The sequence below is a fragment of the Heterodontus francisci genome, chromosome 16 (genome assembly GCF_036365525.1).
Source record: "Heterodontus francisci isolate sHetFra1 chromosome 16, sHetFra1.hap1, whole genome shotgun sequence".
NCBI classification, from domain to species: Eukaryota; Metazoa; Chordata; class Chondrichthyes; order Heterodontiformes; family Heterodontidae; genus Heterodontus; species Heterodontus francisci.
Window position 1 is genome coordinate 17,684,283 of NC_090386.1, and position 6,000 is coordinate 17,690,282.

The following is a 6,000-nucleotide window of genomic DNA, read 5'->3' on the forward strand; positions in this document are numbered from 1 at the left end:
TGCAGTGTCGGAGGGTCAGTACTGCGCGAGCGCTGCAGTGTCGGAGGGTCAGTAATGAGGGAGTGCTGCAGTGTCGGAGGGTCAGTACTGCGCGAGCGCTGCAGTGTCGGAGGGTCAGTACTGCGCGAGCGCTGCAGTGTCGGTGGGTCAGTACTGAGGGAGTGCTGCAGTGTCGGAGGGTCAGTACTGAGGGAGTGCTGCAGTGTCGGTGGGTCAGTACTGAGGGAGTACTGCAGTGTCGGTGGGTCAGTACTGAGGGAGTGCTGCAGTGTCGGAAGGTCAGTACTGAGGGAGTGCTGCAGTGTCGGAGGGTCTGTACTGAGGGAGTGCTGCAGTGTCGGTGGGTCAGTACTGCGGGAGTGCTGCAGTGTCGGAGGGTCAGTACTGCGGGAGTGCTGCAGTGTCGGAGGGTCAGTACTGAGGGAGTACTGCAGTGTCGGAGGGTCAGTACTGAGGGAGCGCTGCAGTGTCGGAGGGTCAGTACTGAGGGAGTACTGCAGTGTCGGTGGGTCAGTACTGAGGGAGTGCTGCAGTGTCGGAAGGTCAGTACTGAGGGAGTGCTGCAGTGTCGGAGGGTCTGTACTGAGGGAGTGCTGCAGTGTCGGTGGGTCAGTACTGCGGGAGTGCTGCAGTGTCGGAGGGTCAGTACTGAGGGAGTGCTGCAGTGTCGGTGGGTTAGTACTGAGGGAGTGCTGCAGAGTCGGAGGGTCAGTACTGCGGGAGTGCTGCAGTGTCGGTGGGTCAGTACTGCGGGAGTGCTGCAGTGTCGGAGGGTCAGTACTGAGGGAGTGCTGCAGTGTCGGAGGGTCTGTACTGAGGGAGTGCTGCAGTGTCGGTGGGTTAGTACTGAGGGAGTGCTGCAGAGTCAGTGGGTCAGTACTGCGGGAGCGCTGCAGTGTCGGTGGGTCAGTACTGAGGGAGTGCTGCAGTGTCGGTGGGTCAGTACTGAGGGAGTGCTGCAGTGTCGGTGGGTCAGTACTGAGGGAGTGCTGCAGTGTCGGTGGGTTAGTACTGAGGGAGTGCTGCAGAGTCGGTGGGTCAGTACTGCGGGAGTGCTGCAGTGTCGGTGGGTCAGTACTGCGGGAGTGCTGCAGTGTCGGTGGGTTAGTACTGAGGGAGCGCTGCAGTGTCGGTGGGTCAGTACTGCGGGAGCGCTGCAGTGTCGGTGGGGTAACTTGAGAAATTGCTGCAGTGCAATATTTAAACAATTTATTAGAATTCTTTGAAGAAGTATTTGTTAAGAGAATCAAAAGTGACATGAGGAAAAACCTTTTCACGCAGCGAGTGGTTAAGATCTGGAATGCACTGCCTGAGAACATGGTGGAGGCAGGTTCAACTGAAGCATTCAAAAGGGAATTAGACAGCTATATGAAACGGAAGAATATGCAGGGTTATGGGGAGAAGGCAGGGGAATGGAACTGAGGGAATTGCTATTTCAGAGAGCTGGTGTGGCCACAATGGGACGAATGGCCTCCTGTGCTGTAACGATTCTGTAACATGCGCTGTGGATAAAGGAGAACCGGTGGATGTACTGTACTTAGATTTCTAGAAGGCATTTGATAACATCAAAGGTTATTGTGGAAAATAAAAACGCATGGTGTAGGGGGTATCATATTGGCAAGGACAGAAGATTAGCTAGCTAACAGGAAACAGAGAGTAGGCATAAATGGATCATTTTCTGGTTGGCAAGATGTCACAAGTGGTGTGCCACAGGGATCTGTGCTGGGACCTCAACTTTTTACAATTTATATAAATTACTTGGGATGAAGGGACTGCAGGTATGGTTGCTAAATTTTCTGATGACAGAAAGGTAGGTAGGAAAGTAAGTTATGAAGAGGACATAAGGAGGGTACAAAGGGATATAGATAGGTTAAGTGAGTGGGCAAAGACCGAGCAACTGGAGTATAATGTGGGAAAATGTGAAATTGTCCACTTTGGCAGGAAGAATAAAAAAGAAGCATATTATCTAAATGGTGAGAGATTGCAGAGCTCTGAAATGCAGAGGGATCTGGGTGTCATAATGCACGAATCACAAAAGATTAGTATGCAGGTACAGCAAATAATTAGGAAAGCTAATAGAATGTTATCGTTTATCGCGAGGGGAATTGAATACAAAAGTAGGTAGCATTGGTGAGACCACATCTGGAGTACTGTGTACAGTATTGGTCTCCTTATTTAAGGAAGGATGTAAATGCATTGGAAGCAGTACAGAGAAGGTTTACTAGACTAATACCTGGAATAGGCGGGTTGCCTTATGAAGAAAGGTTGGACAGGCTAGGCTTGTATCCGCTGGAGTTTAGAAGAGTAGGAGGCGACTTGATGAACAGTGATGCAGTGGTTGGCATTGCAGCCTCACAGCACCAGCGACCTGGGTTCAGTTCTGGGTACTGCTTGTGCAGAGTTTGCAAGTTCCCCCTGTGACCATGTAGGTTTCTGCTGGGTGTTCTGGTTTCCTCCCACAGCCAATGACTTGCAGGTGATAGGTAAATTGGTCATTGTAAATTGCTGTTAGTGTAGGTAGGTGGTGGGAATATGGGATTAATGTAGGAGTAGTGTAAATGGGAAATGGCCAGACTGGCCAAGAGAGTGTGGGAAAATGGCGCACTGACACGGAACACAAAAGTCCGAGTGTATCAGGCCTGTGTCCTCAGTACCTTGCTCTATGGCAGCGAGGCCTGGACAACGTATGTCAGCCAAGAGCGACGTCTCAATTCATTCCATCTTCGCGGCCTCCGGAGAATACACGGCATCAGGTGGCAGGACCGTATCTCCAACACAGAAGTCCTCGAGGCGGCCAACATCTCCAGCTTGTACACACTACTGAGTCAGTGGAGCTTGAGATGGCTTGGTCATGTGAGCCGCATGGAAGATGGCAGGATCCCAAAGACACATTGTCCAGCGAGCTCGCCACTGGTATCAGACCCACCGGCCATCCATGTCTCCGCTTTAAAGACGTCTGCAAACGCGACATGAAATCGTGTGATATTGATCACAAGTCGTGGGAGTCAGTTGCCAGCGTTCGTCAGAGCTGGCGGGCAGCCATAAAGGCGGGGCTAAAGTGTGGCGAGTCGAAGAGACTTAGCAGTTGGCAGGAAAAAAGACAGAGGCGCAAGGGGAGAGCCAACTGTGTAACAGCCCCGACAAACACATTTTTCTGCAGCACCTGTGGAAGAGCCTGTCACTCTAGAATTGGCCTTTATAGCCACTCCAGGCGCTGCTCCACACACCACTGACCAGCTCCAGGCGCTTACCCATTGTCTCTCGAGATAAGGAGGCCAAAGAAGTGTAAATGGGTGGTGGTTGGTCAGCCCAGACTCGGTGGGCTGAAGGGCCTGTTTCAGTGCTGTATCTCTCTATGACTCTATTCTGAGGAGTCTTGACAGGGTGGATGTTGAAAAGATGTTTCCTCTTGTGAAAGAATCTAGAACTCGGGGTCACTGTTTACAAATAAAGGGTCGTTCATTTAAGACAGAGATGAGGAGAAATGTTTTCTCTCAGAGGGTCGTGAGTCTTTGGAATTCTCTTCCTCAAAAGGTGGTGGAAGCAGAGTCTTTGAATATTTTTAAGGCAGAGGTAGATAGATTCTTGATAAGCAAGGGGGTGAAAGGTTATCGGGGGTAGGCAGGAATGTGGAGTTGAGATTACAATCAGATCACCCATGATCCTGTTGAATGGTGAAGCAGACTCGAGGGGCCGAGTGGCCTACGCCTGCTCCTCATTTGTATATTGGATGATCAGTACTGAAGGGGTACTGCCTGTTGGAGGGGCAGTACTGAAGGGGCACTGCCTGTTGGAGGGGCAGTACTGAAGGGGCACTGCCTGTTGGAGGGGCAGTACTGAAGGAGTGCTGCACCTGTCATGGGGCATTATTGAGAGTGCACTGCACTGTTGGCGGGGTAGTACTGAAGGAGTGCTGCACTGTCGGAGAGGCAGTTCTGAGGGACCATTGCTCTGTTGGAGGGGCAGTACCGAGTTATTGTTGCATTGTCAGAGTGGCAGTACTGAGGGAGCACTGCACTGTCAGAGCTGCCCGATTGGAGATGTGACATTAAACCGAGTTCCCTCACAGGTCAATATAAAAATCGTATGACAATATTTGAAGAATAATATGGGGGTTCTTCCTAGTGTCCCGACCAGTATTTAGCCCTCAACCAACATCACTAGTGCACATTGTCTGGTCATTATTATGTCATGTTAGATCTTGTTGTGTGCAAATTGCCTGATGTGTTTTCTACATTCCAACAGTGACTGCACCTCAAAATGTACATCATTGGCTGTAAAATGCTTTGGGACATTCTGATGTACTGAAAGGCACTATATCAATGCAACTCTCATTTTATTAACATCTGAAGATTTTCTCTTATCCATCAAAATACCACTCCTCATAATATCACTCCTCATAATATCACTCCTCATAATATCACTTCTTATAATATCACTTATCATAGTTTATTTTTATTCATTTCATGGGATGTGGGTGTTGCTGGCTAGGTGTTTTTTATTGCCCATCTCTAATTTCCCCTGAGAAGGTGATGGTGAGCTGCCTTCTTGAACAGCTGTAGTCCGTGTGGTGTAGGTACACTCACAGTGCTGTTAGGAAGGGCGTTCTCGGGTTTTGACCCAGCGACAGTGAAGGAGTGGTGATGCAGTTCCAAGTCAGGATGGTGTGTGACTTGGAGGGGAACTTGCAGGTGGTGGTGTTCCCGTGCATCTGCTGCCCTTGTCCTTCTAGGTGGTAGAGGTCAGCGGTTTGGAAGGTGCTGTTGAAAGAGCTTTGGTGAATTGCTGCAGTGCATCTTGTAGATGGTACACACTGCTGCCACTGTGCATCAGTTGTAGGGGGAGTGAATTTTGAAGGCGGTGAATGGGGTGCTTTGACGTGGATGGTGTCGAGCTTCTTGAGTGTTGTTGGAACTGCACTCATCCAGACAAGTGGAGAGTACTAAAAACAAAATACTTCAGATGCTGGAATTCTGAAATAAAACCAAGGAGTGCTGGAAATACTCAGCAGGTCCTTACAACCATACGACCATATGAGTTAGGAGCAGAAGTTGGCCATTCGGCCCCTCGAGCCTGCTCCGCCATTCAATAAGATCATGGCTGATCTGTTTGTGTCTCGAATTCCAGACTCCCATCTACCCCTAATAATGTTTGATTCCCTTGCCTAACAAGAATCTATCTACCTCCGCCTTAAAAATATTCAATGACCCCGCCTCCACCACCTTCTGAAGAAGAGAATTCCAAAGTTGCACAACCCTCAGAGAAAAAAATTTCCCCTCGTCTCTGTCCTAAAAGGGTGACCCCTAATTTTAAAACCATGCCCCCTAGTTCTGGACTCACCCACAAGAGGAAACATCCTCTCCACATCCACCTTGTCAAGACCGTTCAGTGTCTTATATACTTCAATCAAGTCTCCCCTCACTCTTCTAAACTCCAGTGAAAACAAGCCCAGTCTGTTCAACCTTTCCTCATTAGACAACCCACTCATTCCAGGTATCAATCTAGTAAACCTCCTCTGAACCACCTCTGGCAGCATCTGTGGAGAGAGAAGCAAAGTTAACGTTTCAGTTCATCAGAACTGGCAAAGGTTAGAAATGTAATAGGTTTTAAGCAAATAAAGTGGGGGTGGGGCAAAAGATAACAAAAGGGAAGGTGTTGATAGAACAGAGGGTCACAGAGAATAACTGACAAGGAGGTCATGGGGCAAAGGCAAAGACAAAGAGTGTGTTAAAGGTGTGGTGAAATATAAAGTGTTAGTGCAGTTATAGTACTCATCATAGTGTTCCATCACACTGCTGACTTGTGCCTTTTAGATGGTGGACAAGCTTTGGGGAGTCAGGAGGTGAGTTACTCACCGCAGGATTCCCAGCCTCTTACTTTCTGTTGTAGCCACAGCATTTATGTAGCTGGTCTTGTTCAGTTTCTGGTCAATGGTAACCCTCAGAATGTTGATAGTGGGGGATTCAGCGATAGTTATGCCATTGAACATCAAGGGGACAT